Source organism: Populus alba, chromosome 11 (genome assembly GCF_005239225.2).
Source record: "Populus alba chromosome 11, ASM523922v2, whole genome shotgun sequence".
Classification (NCBI taxonomy): domain Eukaryota; kingdom Viridiplantae; phylum Streptophyta; class Magnoliopsida; order Malpighiales; family Salicaceae; genus Populus; species Populus alba.
The window spans coordinates 3,197,781-3,221,966 of record NC_133294.1 but is presented as its reverse complement, the minus strand read 5'-3'; the positions used below and the strand labels follow the sequence as shown (position 1 = coordinate 3,221,966).

At 38.0% G+C, this 24,186-nt stretch overlaps 1 long non-coding RNA gene and 1 pseudogene across 1 annotated transcript; both read left to right on the top strand.

The window, feature by feature from the left end:
• The first annotated feature begins 347 nt into the window (after positions 1-347).
• LOC118040276 (uncharacterized) lies at positions 348-8,421 on the top strand. Its single transcript, XR_004686039.2, has 2 exons — positions 348-899; positions 7,791-8,421. It is a non-coding gene; the product is annotated as an uncharacterized lncRNA (long non-coding RNA).
• An 8,457-nt stretch (positions 8,422-16,878) lies between these two features.
• On the top strand, positions 16,879-19,407 carry LOC118040275 (disease resistance protein RUN1-like; annotated as a pseudogene).
• The last annotated feature ends 4,779 nt before the right edge of the window (positions 19,408-24,186 follow it).

Here is a 24,186-nt window from a genome sequence, read left to right as displayed (position 1 = left end):
GTTTTTTCTTTTTTCTTGAAAAGCTTATCATGAAAATAGTTTATCATGAAATAGCATGAGATCTTTTATTTATAAGTATTTATAAGGGTTTCATATTCAAAAATGTAATATGATATTATTTTATTAATTTGCATTTATAATAAGACATATTAAATATAAGTTAACCTTCCAATTTTCATGTTATTTTATCTATTTTATTTCATTTTTTATATAAAAAGTAAAATAAAAATGGCACATGATAAAATTTAATTAGTTATTTTTTATCCGACGAGCCCATTTGCTGTTTTCTCTTAAACAACTAAAAAACGCTCGAGTTCTCTTCCAATTTTCTGACGAGCCAAGTCAACGGGAAACCTCACACACTCTTTTGACAACAGAATCCTATTACTATCACTCCATGGAACCTCCATTCTTATAAAACCCCCACTCAATAACCCTCTTGCCATCAGCACTTGTAATCCCTGATTCCTTAAGCCCACACTTTATAGCCAAAGACACCAAACATTGTGCAGCTTCAATGTCCCTCCACTCCACAACAATACTCAATGGCTCAAAACGGAACACCACTCGGTAGCCGACCCAGTAGCTGATTCAGAGTCATGATCCTCCACGTGCCTTTTTCTTATTGGTGGGTGGTGTTGATGCTGGTTTTGGATGCGAGAGGATAGAGATACGACCAGAGCAGGCGCACAGCAAGAGTGGATGAGTTGGATGATGCGGGTGTCTAATGTCCCTTTTGGTAACTATACCTCGCATTCCTATATAATAAAATATTTTATTTATAATATTGTGCCACAAAGACTTGAAGGGTTGTCTTAAAATTGTGGAGCAGAACCGCTTAGATTACTGATACAGAACAGCAGCCACAACTGAAGAGAGAAGGGAAGGGAAACTTGCAGGTACTCTCTCTTTCTTATCTCTTGTTTATTTTGGTTCCAATCCAGCTGCTGTCTTGTTTTCTTTGTTGATAATCGCTTAGATTAAACCACTGTTAGTGACTACATGTTCATCATCTCATCATATTATGCCACTCAAAAAATTATAAAACTAACAAATTCACCTCCGTGGCCTTTGTAAGGATTACAAGATGTGTGCTTTCTAAATAATTAAGGCTTACATAGCCAGATGGGGATCCTTAATGACTTTCCTTTCCTGCTCCATCTGTGCTTCTAAATGCGTGGTAGCAAGTGCGGTTAAAATATGTACAGATATTTCTCTGAAAGGGTCTAGGGGAGTTGATTGATGTTATAAAGAAAAAGTAGGATAATGATATATAAATACTTCAGCTAATTGCTGTGCTATCGATCTTGAATTATCGACATTCATCCTGCAACTTTTTTTCTTTGCTAGTTTCGAAATGGCTTCTGGGAAATATCAAGAATCCTGCAATTCCTTTTTTTGTGTCCAGATCTTTGTAAAGTCTTATCTTTGCTAGACTCGAAATGGCTGCTGGGAAATATCAAGAATCCTACTCTTCTCGTTTTCTAATTGTAAATATCAAGTGTTCTTGAGTTTTAGAGGTGAAGACACCCGCAAGAACTTTACCGATCACCTCTACACAGCCCTGGTTCAAGCAGGGATTCACACATTTAGAGACGATGATGAAATTGGGAGAGGAGAAAATATCAAGTCAGAGCTCCAGCAGGCAATACAACAATAAAAAATATGGATAATCGTGTTCTCCAAAGCATATGCTTTGTCGCGGTGGTGCCTCGATGAACTTGTAATGATCATGGAACGTAAGAGGAATGCTAACTGCATAGTTTTGCCAGTCTTCTATGTCACTACTGGAAATGGAGGATGAGGGTTAGCACTGACGAAGAGGGAATTTTAATTCAAAACTTACAAGAAACGACAGCGTTATGAGAAGGCGGCAAGAATTTCAATTCTAGTTAAACGGTTGCGTTTAGGCAGCCCGGATAAAACAAATAAATAACTAAATGGCCACATGTAGAGGCCAGGATAAAAGTAGAAATAACAGAACTGAAGAAGGGATATAAATACCCCGAAAGATGTAACAGAACGCATGCATATTTTTATAATAGAATCCAGTATTGTTTTCCTCATTTCTCTCTCGTTCTTCACTGTGGGAAACACATGCCAGGCATGTGTCACCTTCTTCTCCCTCTCTTCTAAAATCTTCTTTCCTTCCCTGTTCTGTTGATCGACTGGAATCTGTTGATCAACGTTGGAAAAGTAACTCGCAGCAAAGTGGTATCAGAGCTTCATCTTTGGACCTCCACGAAATGCCTCCAGAGACCAGGTCCCAAGATGTGAGACGATGCGATGATTCCTTGGAAGCTGCTAACCAAAGAATCGATGGAATAGAAATAAAAATAAATACACAATCAGATGATCTTGGCCAACGCAAAGCCATGATAAAAGAAATGGCTACTCAACAGATTGCAATAAAACATACCTTGCAAGCTCTCACTGGAGAGACCAGCTCATCGCAACAGCCCCATGCCCCCATCAGCCTACAACGACATGCAGTCCTGGTTGGATAGGAGAAGGATCGCAAGGATCCTACAGAGTTCACAAACCTAAGAGGAACTTCCCTACTTTTGAAGGCGATGAGGTGCATAAGTGGTTGTATAAATGCAACCAATACTTCGACCTTGAAGAAATAGCAGAGCAAGATAAACTGAAGCTAGCCTCCTACTACCTGGATGGGTTGGCACTGTACTGGCACCAGAACTTCATCAGAAATTTGGAAGGACAGGAAGCGACTTGGGCAGAGTATGTTGAGGCCCTGTGCTGCCGGTTTGGAGGGCAAAAGGATTCCTTGGAAGAGTTGACAGAACACAAACAAGCAGGTGATCTCGAAGTCTATATCAAGGAGTTCGACATGCTATGGAATAGAGCTCAGGTAACAGAAAAACAAGCATTAGTATTTTTTTTGGGAGGGTTGGAAACTGAAATTAAGAATTTAGTGAAAATGTTTGAACCGAAATCTCTCAAACAAGCATATAACCTATCTAGGCCCCATGACAACACCCTCACTTACAGAAAAAGCTCCCCACACTACTCTAAAAATCTAGCTCAAGCAAACTCTTACCAACAAAACCAGAGATCAACATACACCACCATCCCAAACAAACCAAATCCCAGCCCCACTTTCACTACTTCTAAAGCTCCCCAACCTGCCCTTCTACCTACCCCTAACAGACCACCTTTTAACAACCCTCCTGTTAACCTCAACAACAGACCTTCTAGACCCATCAGAACTAGAGAAATGGAGGAGCGAAGGGCCAAGGGCTTATGCTTTTGGTGTGATGAAAGATTTGTGCCAGGGCATAGGTGCAGAAATAGGAAACTATATTCCTTATGCATCATTGCAGATGAAGAAGATAATTCAGAAGAGGAGGGAACCCTTGAAGCTGTGAATGAAGAAGAGCTTACCCCTCATCTATCATTACATGCCTTGCAAGGCACCACCGGCTGCCACACCATCAAAGTATAGGGTAAACTAGACAAGTGCCCTATCTTATTCCTGATTGACTCTGACAATACTCACAATTTCATTAATGTCAACCTAGCAAACAAACACAATTGCCTCCTCACTTCCATCAAACCCATGCTAGTCGAAGCAGCCAATGAGGGTACCATGGCTTGTGCTCAAATCTGCAAGAACCTGCAGTGGAAAATGCAAGGCACCCAGTTCCAGGCTGATGTGTTTGTAATGGCCCTGCAGAACTATGATATGGTCCTAGGTATACAGTGGTTGAAATTGTTGGGCGATATACTAGCTAATTATGAGGACAAATGGATGACTTTTTGGTGGCAAGGGAAGGAAGTGACATTAAAGGGGGACAACCCGACTCTCACCCAGTCCATTCCATTAGAAGAGCTAAATGGCCTACTCACCAATACGACCTCTTGGGCAGGGGTGAACATTTGTAGCCTAAGAGTGCTGGATGATGGTGACAACTCTATCAACTCCTGGGAAGGACACCTCCCTACCTCGCATACAGAGGACCTTCCATTGCAGACTGTGCTGGACACTTACCACCATGTTTTTAGAGAACCAGTAGGCTTACCTCCAGTCAGAGAACATGACCACAGGATCCCACTGAAGGATGAACACCTAACAGTCAATCTAAGGCCATACCGATACTCAGGCCTACAGAAGGATACCCTGGAGAAACTAGTGGATGAAATGCTTGGAGCTGGGATTATTCAACCCAGCCATAGTCCTTTTGCTTCTCCTGTGGTGTTAGTCAAGAAAAAGACCTCACCTGGCGGTTTTGTGTAGATTTCAGAGCTCTCAACAAGTTAACTATCAAAGATAAGTATCCCATCCCTATTATTGATGAATTGTTGGAAGAATTGGAGGGGGCAGCCATCTTCTCTAAAATTGACTTAAGGGCAGGCTACCACCAAATTCAGATGGATCCTAATGATGTGTTTAAAACAGCCTTTCGCACCCACAATGGACATTTTGAATTTCTTGTCATGCCCTTTGGGCTCTCTAATGCCCCAGCAACTTTCCAAAGCCTAATGAACGACATCTTTAGGCAACATTTGAGAAAGTTCATTTTAGTTTTCTTTGATGATATATTGATTTATAGCAAGAATCAGGTAGAGCATTTGCATCATCTTACTGTTGTGTTTGAACTACTCTGTGCCAATCAATTGGTTGCAAAGAAGGAGAAGTGTGTATTTGGCAGCCATCACATGGAATACTTGGGCCACATCATCACCAAAGAAGGGGTGGCCACCGACCCTAACAAAGTCCTAGCAATGGTAAACTGGCCTATCCCCACTACTATCAAACAACTGAGGGGGTTTCTGGGTTTGACAGGGTACTATAGAAAATTTGTGAAGGGCTATGGGGAGCTTTGCAGGCCTCTTACACAGCTGTTGAAGAAGGATTCCTTCAACTGGACAACCTCAACCACTGTGGCTTTCAATCAATTGAAAGAAGCCATGTCCAAACCCCCGGTGCTAGCATTGCCAAACTTTGACAAGACTTTTGTTGTAGAGACTGATGCATCAGGTGTGGGAATGGGAGCAGTTTTGATGCAGGAAGGACATCCACTAGCCTTTATAAGCAAAGCACTGGGACCTAGACAGCAAAACCTATCAGCATATGAACGAGAGCTACTGGCGATTGTCTATGTTGTCACCAAATGGAAGCACTACTTAAGGGGCAGACATTTCTTAATCAGGACAGATCACTCAAGTTTCAAGTTCTTACTGGATCATAAGGCAACTCATGAGGCACAACAGGTTTGGCTCACCAAGCTTTTGGGTTTCGATTATGAGATAGAATACAGGAAAGGCAAGGATAACTTGGCAGCTGATGCCTTGTCCAGGGTTTCAAGCTCAGAATTGAGTGCTTTCACTCTGTCCTTGATTTCCACTGGCATTATGGAAGAAATCAAACAGACTTGGGTAACTGATCTTAACCTACAGAAAGTCATTGCAGAAGTAAAGAAGGATGCCAACTCACATCCTGCTTACTCCTGGGTCAACAATACCCTCCTTCGAAAAGGGAAGGTAGTGGTGGGTAGAGACTCACCCTTGCAAACTAAACTTATAAGATTTTACCATGACTCTGCAGTAGGAGGCCATTCGGGAGCCACTGTCACCACAAAGAAACTGGGGCAAGTTTTTTACTGGAGGAAGCTACAGAAGATAGTAAGACAGTATGTGCGAGAATGCCCAATTTGTCAGCAGAACAAGACCGAGAATGTGAAACCCCCAGGACTTCTACAACCCCTACCTATTCCTATTCCCCCTTCATTGACATCAGCATGGACTTCATTGAAGCCTTGCCCAAATCAGAAGGGAAAGAAGTCATCTTGGTAGTGGTCGATCGGTTCAGCAAATATGCTCATCTCATTGCACTCTCCCATCCTTACTCTGCACCTACCGTAGCTAAAGCTTTTATGGAGCATGTCTACAAACTCCATGGAATGCCAGCCACCATAGTCAGTGACAGAGACATCATTTTTCTCAGTCAGTTCTGGAAAGAGTTGTTTAAACAGCAGGGGGTCGACTTACACTACTCTATAGCCTATCACCCACAATCGGATGGCCAAACCGAAGTGGTTAACAAGTGCATTGAGGGTTACCTGCGCTGCATGACAGGTACTACCCCAACCTTATGGGGAAGGTGGTTAGGTGCTTGTGAGTGGTGGTACAACACTAATTATCATACTTCAACTAAGAAAACTCCCTATGAAATCCTCTATGGTATGGTCCCTCCCATTCACATCCCCTACACTCATAAAGACTCCCCAGTGGAAGCCGTGGATCACTACCTCACCCAAAGAGAAGACATGTTTAAGAAATCAGAGGCAATCTATTACAAGCTCAGCACCGAATGACCCAACAAGAACAAGAAAAGAAGCGAGCGCAGTTTTGCAGTGGGGAATTCAATATATGTCAAACTACAACCTTACAGACAACATTCAGTGCATAAAAGAGTTTCCCACAAGTTATCAGCTAAGTACTATGGACCTTATACAGTCCTTAAAAAAATTGGCACCGTTGCATATAAATTGCAATTACCTGCATCAGCTACAACTCATCTTGTCTTCCACGTCTCTCAGCTCAAGCAACACGTGGGTCATCGTGAAGTACACTCTGACCTTCCCAATCCTCAACATCGATCCTTGCTCCAACCTCTGCAAATTATCAATAGAAGAATGAGTAAACGAAGAAATGCAGCAACCACCCAATTACTGGTTTTATGGAAGGACCTACCTCTGACCGAAGCCACCTGGGAAGATATGGATGACTTCTGCTTACGATTCCCTGAGTTTCCCCTTGAGGACAAGGTGGTGCTAATGGAGGGGGTATTGTCACGACTGGAAATGGAGGATGAGGGTTAGCACTGACGAAGAGGGAATTTTAATTCAAAACTTACAAGAAAGGACAGCGTTATGAGAAGGCAGCAAGAATTTCAATTCTAGTTAAACGGTTGCGTTTAGGCAGCCCGGATAAAACAAATAAATAACTAAATGGCCACGTGTAGAGGCCAGGATAAAAGTAGAAATAACAGAACTGAAGAAGGGATATAAATACCCCGAAAGATGTAACAGAACGCATGCATATTTTTATAACAGAATCCAGTATTGTTTTCCTCATTTCTCTCTCGTTCTTCACTGTGGGAAACACATGCCAGGCATGTGTCACCTTCTTCTCCCTCTCTTCTAAAATCTTCTTCCCTTCCCTGTTCTGTTGATCGACTGGAATTTGTTGATCAACGTTGGAAAAGTAACTCGCAGCATTCTATGATCCGTCTGAAGTCAGAAATCAAACAAGGAGCTTTGCTGCAGCATTTGTGGATCATGAAAAGCACTTCAAGAAGGAGATGGAGCAAGTGAATGGGTGGAGGATTGCTTTGAAGGAAGTTGCAGATTTAGGAGGAGTGGTTTTAGAAGATGGGTAAGTTGTATTTCTTGATGAAACTACACATAACATAATACTAGAATGCTGGTTCTGAACTCTTAATTTTTTCAGGTTTGTAGTCAAGCATTTAGACGATAAGTGATAATACCACTACAATTTAGGGAAACTATAACACTCCCAACTCAGAGAACATACAAGGAAAATAAAAATAAAAGATACTTTTTTCTCTTTTTTTTTCCTTGACTACCTGAAGAAGCAAAGATTTCTACATTATTCCTTTTTTGGTTTTAATATGTGGTGATAACATAGCTGCAAAAGTAGCAATCCATCATTAACGCACATCCTGGTTTGATTTCTTTTTTCCAGGATGCTAAGATTTTGAAACTTTACGGAGAGAATTATACATTACATTTTTCTTTCTGATGCAGGTATGAGGCACAGGTTGTCCAATCTATCGTGGAGAAGGTAGGAGCAACAATAAGAGTTCTTCTGCAACATAATGCACCCTTGATCTTTATAAATTTGAAGGCAGGAGCTTTCTATCAAATGTTAGAGAAAAGTCAAACGAATCCAATGGTGTAGTTTGTCTGCAGAGGGAACTTCTTTCTGATATCCTAATCAAGACTGCTGATGAGATAAATGATGTCGATGAAGGGATTATAAAGATTAAGGGTGCATTCTGTTGCAGAAGAACTCTTATTGTTCTCGATGATGTAGACAAATGGTACCAATTCAATGCAATTGTTGGCATGCAAAATTGGCTTTTCCAAGGAAGTAAAATCATTGTAAGTAGAAATAAGGCTTCGATTGTAGCTGATGGTGAGTGTGTCAAGTGCAAAGTTGAACCTCTAGATAACAAAAAATCACTTGAGCTTTTCAGTTGGCATGTCTTTGGATGCCCAGTTGAAGATTTTTTAGAGGACTCTTGGAGAATAGTGTCATTGTAATGGACTTCCATTGGCCCTACGTGTTATTGATTCCGAATTTTCAAGTTCAAAAGGTTCTTGCAACAAGTTACGACTCTCTTGATGATGATAATCAGAAGAACTTATTTCTTGATATTGCTTGTTTCTTCAATATAATGGATTACAATTATGCAGTTAGGATACTAGATGGACTCGGTATAGGTGCAATATTTAGAATTGACAATCTCATTAATAGATGTCTAGTAGAAATTGTCAAAATAAAAAATTATAAAAAAGTTATGGATGCATCAACTCGTAAGAGATATGAGAAGGGAAATTGCTCGTCAAGAATCACCCAAATGTCAAAGAATATGGCATCACATGGAAGCCTTTACAGTATTGAAAGAAACAAGTGTAAGTATCTAGTTTTGTTTACAACTAAATGTAATTGTTTTTGCAAACTCTTCCAAATTTGAAAATTCTTGATCTGCGTGGCTCGCATGACCTCATCAGAACCCCAGACTTCTCAGGATCCCCAGGCCTGGAAAAGATAATACTTGAAAACTGCATCTATTTAGTCCTGAACCTATTGGTGATTTACATTGTCTCGTGATCTTAAATATTCGTGATCTTAAATATGAAGAATTGTAAAAGTCTTGTGGAACTTCCAAAAGAAATGAGTAGATTGAATTCACTTGAAGAGCTTGTTTTGTGTGGTTGCTCAAAACTTGAGAGCTTGAATATGGATTTAGAGCGACGCAGGTTGCATCAAAGTGATAGAATTGTTACAAGCACATCTTACATTACATCTCTTCAATTGAAGCTATTCTCTCCCTCCAGGTTTTCAGAAATGAAAAATTCCAGATTTACCTCGTTTACATTGCCATACTCTTTGACGACACAAAATTTTAGTAGAACTCCAATTTGTTTTCTTCCACCAAGCATTAAGGACATTGGTACACTCAATTACCTTTCATTAGCGGAATGCAAAATGCTTCAAACGCTCCTGGAGCTTCCATTCAATTTGGTTGGGTTAGACGTGTCCTATTGTTATTCGCTGCAAAGAATTGCAAATCTGATCCCTTTTACCATAGCTCGTGATTGTGATCAATTAGTTCACATCCAAGATTTGATTAAGCTAGAGTTAATCCAAAAAAGTCCTCACGCGGAAACATTCCATACCATAGAGAGAGCGGACTTGTGGGGATGACTTGTCTTCACGCGGAAACATTCCTTTCTCTCTCAATTCTGAGCAAATTAAAGACAAAAAAAAGGTCCTAACGCGGAAATGACCCCAGAGACTTGTGAGGTTGCCTTAAAAGCAGAAAATTGATGGACTTTGCAATGCCTGCTCCACCAATCCAGCAGCTGTTGCCTGGCTTCTTTCGGTAACTTCCCTTTCTTTCTCTTTTTCATGAACTCCTGCTTGAGACTGCCTAAATGTCCACTGTACCTGCGAAGTAGCTGACCCTTCAGTTCTTGATCTTCAGCTTGAGGATCTATGAAGTTGTTATTCACATCAACCTCTTCTTCAGATGACACATTCCTATCATTGCCATCACCACAACCTGATGACAGGCACAAATGAGTTAGCAGCTCAAAAAGCATTAAAATATCCCATGAAAAGTTACTGCAGCAACTAGCATGATATTTTCGTAGTAATTGCGTGTTGAAAGACAGTAAAGCAGCACCCATACTGCTGCTGCAACAGAAAAACCTTGCTCAATTACCACTTACATATGGAAATATACAATTATTTAAACTTCACCCATTTTCTTGAAAAAGAGGGAAGCTAGTCCTTCAAATGTATTTTCTGGTCCTACCTTTCTTACTTTTTTCATGAATTACAAGGAAAGAGTCTTACTTTTTTCTTACCTTTCTTACATTGGTACACTCAATTACCTTTCATTAGCGGAATGCAAAATGCTTCAAACGCTCCTGGAGCTTCCATTCAATTTGGTTGGGTTAGACGTGTCCTATTGTTATTCGCTGCAAAGAATTGCAAATCTGATCCCTTTTACCATAGCTCGTGATTGTGATCAATTAGTTCACATCCAAGATTTGATTAAGCTAGAATTAATCCAAAAAGTTGACTCACACTTGTTGAGAATAATGGAAATGGTCAGCGTTCAAATGCAGACGTGGAGATTTCAGGTCCTCCCTCGCCCATTTTACTGTATTTCAACTCTACATTTTTGTACTTCTTCGATATTTAGAAAATTTTCCCTTTCCTCATTTTGTAATTTCTGCTTTGATGGAACAGATAGAACTTCAGGGCAACAGATTCAATGTTGTCCTTGAATATGATGAAAATGAGATGTTGGAGTTTTATGTGGAGGAAGGGCTAATACAGAAAGAGTTTGAAGAGCACATGTCATTCAAAATATCCTCACCTGCTACACACCGGATATGTGGCTTTAATCTATTCACATGGTTTTCTGCTACGCCAGTATCCAATCCGTATCTTCATGTTTATCTTGAAATCAGGAACAATACCAAGGGTAGACTAGTCTGGGTTTTTTACCCCTCCATTTTTCTGATAGAATTTCTGCTGAAAAATCTGAATTGTTATGGCTAAGCTATTGGAAATTTGGGTCCAATGACCCGGCGTTTGATAACGGTGATGAATTCAGTGTTTCAGTGTTTACAGATGATCTGGTTGCTCAAATAAAGAGGGTTGGTGTACGAATGCTGCACGAAGAGGAAGGAACTGATGATGATAGCAGCTCATCAAACTCTAGTGATGATGTACATGTAGCAGCTAAAGCAGAAATAGCTTCTCATATTTTTAGAAATTATTATTGCAGTGATCGTTATAATTTTGATAACGAAATTATTGTGTGTTTTTTTGAAAAGAAATTAAATGTGAAAATAATGATGGGTTGAGTTGAATTTTTTTTAGATTTGGTGTTATATTGAAAGCTTTTTAAAAACTAAAATAATTTGGCACTCAGTGCACAGCTATGAATTTGCATCATTTTTTGTATGACGCAGGCCAATTTGATTTGTGACTCAGTGTCCTTAGACAAGTGTAAAAATAACACCACCCTCACAAACCAAATCATATTTTGCCTCATCGAAGTAGTTAAGAAGGCCATCATCAGATTGTCCGTGCATCAAATCTTTCCCGATGTCTTCTTCATGCACTTTCAATTCCAAATCAATCGAATAGGAACGTTGCTCTTCATTAACTTGATGTGTCTGTGACAATCCACCAGTAGATGTTTATTCATGGTTTGCAGTGAGATCTTAATATGAATTGGGTATGCTAACTGCTGACCAGACATGTGTAGGGGCGGAATCCGGGACCGGTGATGTACTGATAATTGCTCATCGGAGGGGTAAGCACATTGAGACACAATATTTAACGTGGTTCGGCAAATTACCTACATCCACGGGAGAGATAGATATTATTAGAGATAGAAAAAGAATACAATACATGGAGGAGGATCACATCCACTCAACTCCCATCTCTCATTGCTACATAGGGCAGCAGGGCTGCTGGTGGCAACCCTTCTCTTTCTTTCTCTCTTCTTCTCTTTTGTAGCTCTCCTACAAGGCTCTCTCTCTCATTTTGTGATGCACTCTTGGTGTCTATTTATAGGCTTCAATGACAGCTCCTCTTGCTCCTTTGTCATCAATGGTGGCTGCCAAACTCATCTCTTCTTCAACAAAGATGGCTACCAAAGTCAAGGTTGGTGGTTGCCACCAACAAGCCTCCTTTGACAATGTCAACATAATTGGCAATATTCCAACAACATGTCTACTAGAAGAAGAGATAGGACTCAAGTACATGTGGTTGCCAATTGTATCCAATGCTCCAGCAACTTCTTATGTTCCTCTTTCACAAATTCTTTATATGGTTGTACATGCAAATTATCAAGGTCACCTAACGCACAGTTAAGAGGTTTAGATTGAATTTTTTTTTACCGGGATTGCTTCAGGCTCTTAACAAGTTGGTGCTGCTTCTTGCTTATCTTCAAGTATGACATATATTTGGCACCGTCGCTATGGTTGACTTAAAAGCAGAAAATTGATGGACTTTGCAATGCCTGCTCCACCAATCCAGCAGCTGTTGCCTGGCTTCTTTCGGTAACTTCCCTTTCTTTCTCTTTTTCATGAACTCCTGCTTGAGACTGCCTAAATATCCACTGTACCTGCGAAGTAGCTGACCCTTCAGTTCTTGATCTTCAGCTAGCTGACCCTTCAGTTCAGGAGAGTTCTCATTATCACTGCTAGATGCTTTCTCCTCTGCAACCAAGGAGCAAGGATCCCGGAAAGGAAGTTTTGTCGAGCATATGGAGAAGGTGAAGAAGTGAAAATTGCCTCTGGTCTCCAAAGCACCATGATGAGCGCGTAACGATGGCCTTCTTGACATTGAATTGGCCTTCTCAAAGGTTTGAGTATACTGAAAGGAAGTGGGTTTATCTCTTGCACGATGGCCTCCAAGTTATCTCCTGCAAGTGAGAAAACTTTTCCCAACAATCGTTCACTTTCTCCATATGCAACAGTCTCTTCCAAATTTAAAATTCTTGATCCCCGTTGCTCATTTTATAAGTTCTGCTTTATTTCAACTCTACATTTTTGTTCTTGTATGTCTAGAAAATTTTTCCTTTGCTCATTATATAAATTTTGCTTTGATGGAACAGATAGAACTTTAGGCCAACAGATTCAATGTTGTCCTTGAATATGATGAAAATGAGATTTTAAGGTGGTTTCACGAGGAAGAACAGGAGTGGCTACTTTAGAAAGAGTTCGTAGAGTACGTACTTGTCATTCAAAATATCCTCACCCGCCGCGCACCGGATTTGTGGCTTTGATCTATTCACATGGTTCTCTGCTATGTCAGTATGCAATCCTTATCGTCTTGTTTATCTTGAAATCAGAAACAATACGAGGGGTAGAGTCTGGGTTTTTTACCCCTCAATTTTTCGATATAATTTTTGGCTGAAAAATCTGAATTGTTATGGGTAAGCTATTGGAAATTTGGGGGCAATGATCCTGCATTTGATAATGGTGATGAATTCAGTTTTTCAATGTTTACAGATGATCCAGTTGTGCGAATGTTGCATGAAGAGGAAGGATCTGATGATAATAGCAGCTCATCAAACATTGAAGTTAACACAATGATAATGTACCTGTATCAAAAGCAGAAATAGCTTCTCTTATTATTAGAAATTTTTATTGTAGTGACTGTTGTGATTATTGATAATCCATCATCCCAAGGATAAACCTTCCTCCCGAGATCTAACCATCCAAAATTCTTCAGAATGTCTTTCCCCAGTTTTGCATACTTCTTTTGAAGTTGTTGTACACTCAGCCTTAGAGTTCAAGACAGGACTCTGAGTTAAACACTCTGCATTTCCAACATGAGAAACTCTCTCTCTCTTTCTTGGCATAAGTTTGTCTTCTAAAGACACCAGCAGAAATGTTGTCCAGCAGGGCAACCCAACGAGTAGAATCAGAGAAACAGATAAAATGTAATCAGCAACTTCCCCTCCTACCATCCCTATTTAACCAATTGCTTTGTTTTTCTGACTAATTCTTCATATATATACACTTGAGTTTCAACAGAAAGAAAAAGCTAGAATCAATTCAAATGATGCAAAATTACAGGCTAGTAAACTTTCCACGTCAGATATGAAGAGCCTTGATCCTGCACGTGCCTTTTTCTTACTGGTGGGTGAAGTAAGAAGAACCGTGTGAGTTGATGAGAGGGATTATGTGTTGTGTGTGGCTTACCAAAAAAAAAAAGATTATGTGTTGTGTGTGTGTCTAATGTCCCTTTTGGTAATTATAACAAGAATTACAGGCCCTAGTAAACGTGTGATAAAAATTTCTGCTTGATGTTTTCTCTCTATTTAAGTCAAGAATGGACAGAGCAATAAAGAGATCTGCATCCATTGCTTCTTTGCATTATGTTTGATGGTGTGGTATCCTAACTACTGTTTTGCAAACCCTAAGTACAGAATTCCTACTGCAAAACCTGAAATTGACCTTCTGCTGATTTATTAGGACTCGTATGCATGCTATACATCTATTGATATACCTAGGGTTTGTGCTATATAACATTGAAATTACAATTCCTCTGTCAATCTTTCTAACATGTATCCACTTGAGGTTTCTGTGGGTGCATAATAGAGCCTCGAATTTTCTGTTCTGCAATGCTAGCTAGAGCCTTCCTTCGATTCAAGGTGCTTTTCGGTGTATTCTGCCAGAGGTGGGAGGTTGAAACATATAGAGATGAAATGCTTAGAACCTTGAATTTTCTGCTCTACAATGCTAGCTAGAGCCTTCCTTCAATTCATGGAGCTTGTTGATGTATTCTGCCAGAGGGGGAAGACTGAAACATGTAGAGATGATATGCTTAGAACCTTGAATTTTCTGCTATACAATGCCAGCTAGAGCCTTCAATTCATGGAGCTTTTTGGTGTATTCTGCCAGAGGTGGAAGACTTCCTTGTTCTCCATCTTTACTTGCTTGTCCTTGAATTATCTATCGATTATGCTGCGAATGCAAAGACATGTAAACAATACGATGTGAGAGGACATGAGATGTTTAGTTGGTTACCTTTGATGCCCATGATCGTTCAGCCTGTTGACACACATCTCTAACATCTCTTCCAGATAGATGAATACAGCAAGAGCAAATATGACTGCAAAGGAAAATGAAAGAAAAAAAATGAAGCAACTTAACATAGTACAGAAGGAATGCTCTCATCGCATGGACCAAAATCTTTCCAAATTGATTGCAGCCCAACCTCAAAACCACATTTATGAGAATTTCTACATGAACACAGAACAATTCGATTGCTTACTCCTCTGTTGCTCTAGCAAATTCCTCTAATTCCGATTTTGTTAGGTGCTAAGCATTCTGGGCAGCTATTTCCAGGCGATTTGCCGATCAGGTGCACCAAAGGTAACCATTATCAAACACGACTAAGAACGCACATAAAACATGAGTTAGAATGCACTCCAATTGGCCCAGGCAATGATCAACATGATACAGAGATCTTTGCACTGATTTACACTCCTCTCTCAATAGTGGCTTTCTGAGTTTTTCTTGGGGGAACAAGTGCAAATTGACCAAACAAGTTTGTTTCTTGTCCTCAGCACGGATGCGTTTAGAAAGATGCAAAATGTAAAATTTGTCCAGCTAAATTACACAAGTTCTACGGAAGTTATGAGCACTTTCCCAATAGTGATGTGTACCTGTATCAAAAGCAGAAATAGCTTCTCTTAAGTCTGTTTGGTATTGCGGTAGCTGTTGTGGTTGTGATTTGAAAAAAATTATTTTATAAAAAGTAGTTTTAGTTGAGGTTGGTTTGAAAAAATGGATGTTTAGTTAAAACTGTGGTTGAAATTGAGGTTGAAGAAAAAATAGTTTAATGTGTTTAGTTAATAATGCTTTTGAAATTGAGGTTATAAAATAATTTTAAAAAATATATATTAATATTGATGGTTTTAAATTTAAATATGGTAGAATTAACTACTATTACATTATGAAATAAATAATACTTTATATAAAATATTTTTTATTATTCCATTAAATTATTTATAATTCCAATGTATACAAAATTCAGCCAATAAGAACTACAATTTTTATAATTTTGTGAGCATGTAATAAAATTAGATAAAACATTATCAGGTATAAAATTGAATGAATTTAATTTATTTTATACTAGTTTTTTCAGGAAAAAAAAATATTGCTCACATCACAATGTAAGTAAATTTAATTCACTCTAAACTAGTTTTTTTAAAAAAAAATTATTAAAAAAAAACTGTTAAAAAAATTAAAACACTAAAAAAAAAAAAAAAAGTCACATGAACAGTGCAATTCACTGGTGAACATTGTTGAAACTCGTAAAAAAGCAGTATCTTGCTGCTTTTAAAAAATCATGTTCCAGCCGCATGTAAATGGTGGGACCCAAGTGTTTTAATTGTTTGACGATTTGTAACCAAATAGTATTGTCATGCGTTTTTGAAGAAACACGAACGCAAACGCATAGCCAAACGAGCTCTTCTAAGCAAATTAAAGAGAAAAAAAAAGGTCTTAACGCGGAAATGGCCCATACCACAGAGACCTTCAAGGTTGATTTAAAAGCAGAAAATTGATGAACTGATAAGAGAACATCAGCGAAGGGAAAGTGAGGATTGCAGGTAACTTTATCAGATTTACTTTATACAAAAGAAAAATATCAAATTTACTTTACCTTTATCTTGATTTTGATCTTAATGTTTGGTAAGTGCTACTTTAAGTGCCAGGTTCAAAATTTAATTTAACATAATTTGATGTGTTGGATTTCGCAAAAGAAAGAAAGAGAAAGGAATATTGCGCTGGAAGTAAGAGAAAGCACTGGTAAAAGAAATTATACACATTAATTATATATAGTTAATTAATGTAAGATTGGCCCGACCCATGGGTGCTCTTAATATATGTGGGAAGAAAAATCCTAAAGAACAAGAAGGTCAGGAAAGTCATGGGGAAGAAATCTACACAAAGATGTAACATGCAACTTCCCCTCCACGCGTGATAAATGATTTGAGCAAATAAAAAAAAAAGAATAAAAAAAGAAAATGGTCCTAACGCGGAAATGACTTGTGAGGTTGACTTAAAAGCAGAAAATTGATGGACTGATAAGACAACATCAGCGAAGAGAACATCAGCGAAGGGAAAGTGAAGATTGCAGGTACTCTCTTTCTTATCTCTTTTAGTATAATGTTATATTGTGGAATGTAACTTAAATTAATTCACTGTTAGAAACTAATTAGTGATGATCTCATCAACCGATTTTCTTGGTTCAGCATAGAGATTTATCATATCTACAAATATTTTTCTGAAAGGGCATGGAGGAGTTGATTGCTGGGAAATAACTTGAAAATTGTCTTACAGAAAAAGTAAGATAATAATAAATGAACACTTCAGCTTATTGGTGTGCTGTGTCGATCTTGAACTATCGACTTTAATCCTGCAATTCCTTCTTTTTTTGTCCAGATCTTTGTAAAGTCTTATCTTTGCTAGACTCGAAATGGCTGCTGAGAAATATCAAGAATCCTACTCTTCTCGGTTTTCTAATTGTAAATATCAAGTGTTCTTGAGTTTTAGAGGTGAAGACACCCGCAAGAACTTTACCGATCACCTCTACTGGGCCCTGGTTCAAGCAGGGTTTCACACATTTAGAGATGATGAAGAGATTCGGAGAGGAGAGAATATAGAGTTGGAGCTCCAGAAGGCAATACAAGAATCGAAAATATCGATAATCGTGTTCTCGAAAGACTATGCTCGGTCGAGATGGTGCCTCGATGAACTTGTGAAGATCATGGAACATAAGAGGACTGCCGCCTCCATAGTTTTGCCGGTATTCTACCATGTGAATCCATCTGAAGTCAGAAATCAAACAGGGAGCTTCGCTGCAGCAGCATTTGTGGAACAAGAAAAGCGCTTCAAGGAGGAGATAGAGCGGGTGAAGGGGTGGAGGATTGCTTTGAAGGAAGTTGCAGATTTAGCTGGAAAGGATTTAAGAGATGGGTAAGTTGCATCTCTTGATTAAAATACACAAAGCATAAGACTAGAGTGCTGGTCGTGAACTCTTAATTTCTTTCAGTTAAGTATTTAAATGAAGACCGATAAGAAAACATAAAAGAAAAAAAAATAATTTCTTTCTTCTTTTGTTTGTTTGTTTTATTTTTTTTTTTCCAAACATGATTTGGTGATAACGCACCTACAAATTTAACTATCAATCATTGACATGCAACCTGCTTTAATTTCTTAGCTAAATGTTGTCTATTTTTATCCTTTATAGAGAGACTAGCAATTATCGTACATTGTACTTTACGTTTTGATGTAGTTACGAGGCACAGTTTGTCCAATCTATTGTGGAGAATGTCTCAAAGAATTTGGATCCAAAATATTTCATGTCCCCCTTCATTTCATTGGAAGAGATGCTATGGTACAATATATCAACTCATGGTTGCAAGATGGATCCCATGGTGCTGCCATTGCTTTACTCTATGGAATTGGTGGAGTGGGAAAGACAGCCATAGCTAAGAGTGTTTTTAACCAGAACTTTAATAAATTTGAAGGAAAGAGCTTCCTGTCAAATTTTAGATCAAAACATATAGTTTGCCTGCAGAGGCAACTTCTTTCCGACATCCTAAAAAAGACTGTTGATGAGATAAATGATGAAGATGAAGGAATTTTGAAGATTAAGGATGCATTACGTTGCAGAAGAACTCTTATTGTTCTAGATGATGTGGACAAAAGGGACCAATTCAATAAAATCATTGGCATGCAAAATTGGCTTTGTAAAGGAAGTAAAATCATTGTAACAACCAGAAATAAAGGTCTGTTTTCAGCTAATGATATTGAGTGGTTCGAGTGCAAAGTCGAACCTTTGGATAACAAAAAATCGCTTGAGCTTTTCAGTTGGAATGCCTTTGGGAGAGCTTACCCTGTTGATGGTTTTGTAGAAGACTCTTGGAGAATAGTACATCATTGTAATGGACTTCCATTAGCTCTTGGAGTTCTTGGCTCTTCATTGTCCGGAAAAGGAAGAGAAATATGGGAAAGCGCATTACAACAAATGGAAATGATTCCTAATTTTGAAGTTCAAAAGGTTCTTCGAATAAGTTACGACTATCTTGATGGTGATTATCCGAAGAACTTATTCCTTGATATCGCATGTTTCTTCAATGGAATGGATGTGGATGATGTAGTTAGGATACTGGATGGGCTCGATAAAGGTGCAAGATTTGGGATTGACAATCTCATCGATAGATGTCTTGTTGAAATCAACAGTGATCAAAGGTTGTGGATGCATCAACTAGTAAGAGATATGGGTAGGGAAATTGCTCGTCAAGAATCACCCAAATGTCAAAGAATATGGCATCATGGGGATGCTTTTACAGTTTTGCAAGGAACTACTGTAAGTAGCTGAATTTTTTTTAAATGTCTACTTAAATGGTTTGTGGTGCCTTGACATATTCATTCATCAACTTTCCTTTTTCATGTACTTTTAATATTATTACGCAGGATGCTGAAAAATTGCGTGGTCTTACCATTGATATGCATGCATTAATGGAATATCATTATGCAGAAGTTGTCTGTACTGATTCAATGGTTTGTCACAAGCGCCGCAGGCTTAACTTCTTTCAACAATGGCTTTCCAATTTTTCTGATGGGGGAAAATTACAAACTAGCCAAACAAGTTTTGTTTCCCATCCTTAGCACGGATGCTTTTAGAAAGATGACAGATGTAAAATTTCTCCAGCTAAACTGCACTAATTTTCATGGAAGTTTTGAGCACTTTCCCAAGAATTTGATATGGTTAAGTTGGCATGGATTGTCTTTGAGCTCCATACCAAATCACATATGCTTGGAGAAGCTGGTGGTTCTTGATCTATCCAGAAGCTGTCTAATTGATGCTTGGAAGGGCAAACCAGTATGTATCAAGTCTCTCTATGGCTCTCTCTCTCTCGTTTTCAATTGATAACAACTAAATTCATGTATTTTCACAGTTTCTTCCAAAATTAAAAATTCTTGATCTCCGTCACTCTCGTGATCTCATTAGAACCCCAGACTTCTCGGGTCTCCCAGCCCTTGAAAAGCTAATACTTGTAGACTGCATCCGTTTGGTTCAAGTTCACGGATCTATTGGTGATTTACAAAGATTGTTGATCTTAAATCTAAGAAATTGTACAAGTCTTATGGAGCTTCCAGAAGAAATGAGTAGATTGAATTCACTTCAAGAGCTGGATTTAGATGGTTGCTCAAATCTTAACAGCCTGAATATGGAGCTAGAGCATCATCAGGGACGCAATTTGCTTCAAAGTGATGGAATTGTTGCAAGTACATCATTCATTTCATCTCTTCCATTGAAGCTATTCTTTCCCTCTAGGTTTTCAATGAGGAAAATGTTGAGATTTACCTTGTTTTCACTGCCACGCTTCTTGGAGAGTCTAGATTTAAAGTGGAACTCCAATTCGTTTTCTTCCGGAAAAGCATCAAGGATCTTGGTCTACTCAGACACCTATATTTAAGAAATTGCAAAATGCTTCAGGCACTCCCAAGGCTTCCATCCCATTTGGATTCGTTAGATGTGTCCTTTTGCTATTCACTGCCAAAACTTGCAAATCCAAACAATTGGACTGAAGTAGATGGTTGTGATTACTTACTCGAGTTCCAAGATCGGATAAAGCAAGAATTAATCCAAAAGTTTGACTCTCACATGTTCAGAATAATGGAAACAGTTAGTGCTCAAATACAGACATCGAGATTTCAGGTCCTCCCTCACCCATTTTATTGTTTTGGAAATCTACATTTGAATACTTTTCTTTTGCTTATTTTGTAAACATTGTTTTGGTGGTACAGATAGCATTTCTGGATGGCATATTCAACGTTGTCGCATCTGTATTTGATAAAAGATGAGATGTTAAGGGGGTTTCATGAGGAGGAGGAAAGGGATAAATGGCTAATTCAGAATGAGTTTGTAGATACCTTTTCAATTCAAAATATCTTCACCTCCTCCTGCACACCGGATATGTGGCTTTAATCTGTTCACAAGTTGTGTGATGTCAGCATACCATGGCTATTGTTATGTTTATATTGAAATCAGAAACAATACCAGTGGTCGATCCTTGCTTTGTAAAGCCTTTGTCTTCCCTATGAGATACAAGCGTGATGTTCGTGAAATCCAAATGCTAAGCCACAGGAAATTAGGGGGCGATGATCCTACATTTGATAATGGTGATGACGTGAGTATTTCAGTGCGTCCACATGGTCCAGCTATCCAAATAAGGACCGTTGGTGTACAATGGTTGCATGAAGAGGAAGGAAAGGATGAAGTTATCACTGCCCCCAACAGTAGCGATGATGATGATGGTGATGCAGCACACGTAGCCAAAGTAGAAATAGCTTCTCATATACTTAGAAATTATAATTGTGCTTTCCTTGGTAAACACAGGGCTGGCAATTTCACTTTTTGGAATTTTGCAAAGAAGGGTCTAGAAACTTGTATTCTTTTAGGCTTCATTAAGTAGAGGTTTGCTTTTTTAGATTTCAACCGTAAAATGAAAAAAAAGCTGGAAAGCTTTTGAAATAGTTTTTTCTTTTTTTATTGAAAAGCTTATCATGAAATAGTTTTGTCTCTAGTAATCTTCCTCCTTTCTTTGTCTAGCATGAGATCTTTTATTTATAAATATTTATAAGGGTTTCATATTAAAAAATGTAAATATGATATTATTTTATTAATTAATTTTTATTTATAAAATCTTTATATTTATAATAAGATATCTTATTTTATGTGTCAATTTTCTATTGACCAAAAATATATGCAAAGATCTATTTTTTCATGTTATTTTATCTATTTTATTTTATCTTTTTATGTAAAAATAAAAATAACACATTATGAAATTTGATTAGTATTTTTTTTTGTTTCTATATATACCCTCACGAGATAAGTTCACTTGTAATAAAAAATAAATGGGCATGTCTTTAAAATATAATTGAGAAGGTTTTATAATTTGAATATATTTCATTTTAATTAAAAATTAAATTGATTTTATTAAATTTTCACAATAAATTAATATAGATATTTTTATTATAAAAATAAAATATAATAATAATCAAAATTAGAAATTTAAAAATTAATTTTGATTGAAAATTATCAAATTAAAAGATAGAATTAAAATTCAATAACAAAAGTGGAAATCCTAAAATTTTCTATTGTAGCCAACAACTTTGACTGCCTATGAGACTCTTTTTCTTTTCATAAAAAAAACAGTTACTTTGAGATCTTGGTTTGAAAGTCTCGTTATCCTGAATCAAAAACGCAATCTGTTCATGATTTTGATTAATGATCGATACAATTGAATCAGTTTTCATATACCAGCACTGCACTGTCACCCATGACCTCAAACATTATGACCCTTTTTTTTATCAACATTATGAGGATCTTGGAATGTGTTTTCATTTCCCTGGTTTTTGACAGCAACAGTTGTTCTAGGAGACGCGAAAGCCACAAAGTTCTGACCACTTGGACTTTTTAATGGTTGGCTGTTGGAGCTATATCATGGCATGCTCTGTTGGCAGTGATGGAGGTTATGAAAAGCTCGAATTATGTTGCACTGGTTAGCTTCTGTAGATTTTCTAACTTCACAGGGGTGAAGGCAAAGGGAAAGAATCAAAAAATGCTCCGATCTGATACAGAACCAAGGAGTTGGACATTATTTAATTCTGTTGGGTTCTCCATTCTCTTTATGAGCCCTGGTGAGGTGTGGTTCTTTCTTCGAACATTAAGAACGAACCAAGACCTTAGCTTCAAGTGCTTGTATGAAGCACCAACTTGATGAGAAGTACTTTTCATTTGCAAACAATGTCCCAATACATATTATGCGAAAGAACAGGCGAAAAGAAGATAAACAAATTAACTATAGCTCCCATGCACCTGCACATGTGACTGGATGGAAGTAAATAGACATGAACCACCTGTGGAGATCACCAAGAGACGGCAACCAATTGTGTGGGATTGTGGAAGTGCTGCAGATTTAAAACAGCAGATTTATGGAAGTTACTTTTTGATCGGTACAAGTAAAGGACTTATTCCATGAACAACGTTTGGAGAACCCAAAATAAGAATTTTTTTGGGTCTTTCACATCTGTCTCCAGAGAAGCACGCAGGCACTTTGTTGAGGGGATCAACAAATGGGTGAACGGAGACCCTTGCCACCACTCTCTTGTGTTGATGATCCTGCCACTTCCGTCTCTTTTTTTCTTCCATTTATTGTGTATGGGACTTTGCTTGCTAAATTATTATGCCTAAACAATAAGAAATCATCTTCCAACTCCATACCCAAATACTCGCCTCTAGCAAAGAATCCAAAACACATCACCACACCCACCAGACCACCTTGCAATGAATGAGAATATGACTCAGATTCGGGAGCTTCACTTCACAGCACCTGGATAAACAATTCACGTTATAGCATACTTGGCGAGCAATTACGCGGCGAGTACTAAGTGATCTGCCTACAATAGGCCTAAGCTCCTCCCCAATCGAGCATTCTTGAAGGATGTTGCTGGAAACACAACCATAACCCATCCCAACAGGTGTATTTCTTATTATCATCCCACTTCAAACGCATCCCCATCGTGACCCTGCTTTATCAGAAACATCGCAGAGAACTTTTCAGTGATAGGAAATCGAATATGCAATCCTTAACTTAATAAGCTGTTTATGTGTTTGGATGTTTTATTGTATAAATACGAAAATCATGTGCGTGCGTTAGATAATGTTTGTTGCTAATTAATTTTCATTAGAGCATCCTATTAATATGTTACGCAAAAAAAAAAAAAAATTTCCTAATTTTCATGTTAAATTGAGAAATTTATCCCGGAATAAAAATGGGGATGTCACAACTTCTCTCTTTTTTCTTTCTCTCTCTCTCCTCTTCTGCTATTTATCTCGCCAACCAACCTCCCACTCTTTCTTTCTCTTCTCTCTCTCATTCTCTCCTCGAGCAACGACCCTCTTTTCTCTAACAGGTATGGCTTCTCCTTCTCTTTTCTCCTCGGTTTGTTTAATTTTTTATTTGTTAATTAACTCATAACTTGTCATTTTTTTTTTATTCTCAGATTAACCCACAACTAATATAAGGTAAGAATTCTCCTATTTCTTCTCTAAGTTTTGTGTGTTTTTTTTTTAAATTTATTTTCTTAATTGTTTGAATTTTTTTCATATGAGAAAATTTTGTTATATTTAGTTTTTTTTTTTCAATTTTTTTTCAATTAAATTAAAAAATAAAAAAACCTAATTGAACTTTAAAAAGGTTTAAGTGGCTTGAACAGGAGCTAAAATGAAAGAAAAATAAAGTTTAGAAGTCAATTTGTTAGAAATTAGAAGAATCAATAAGTCTAGGGACTT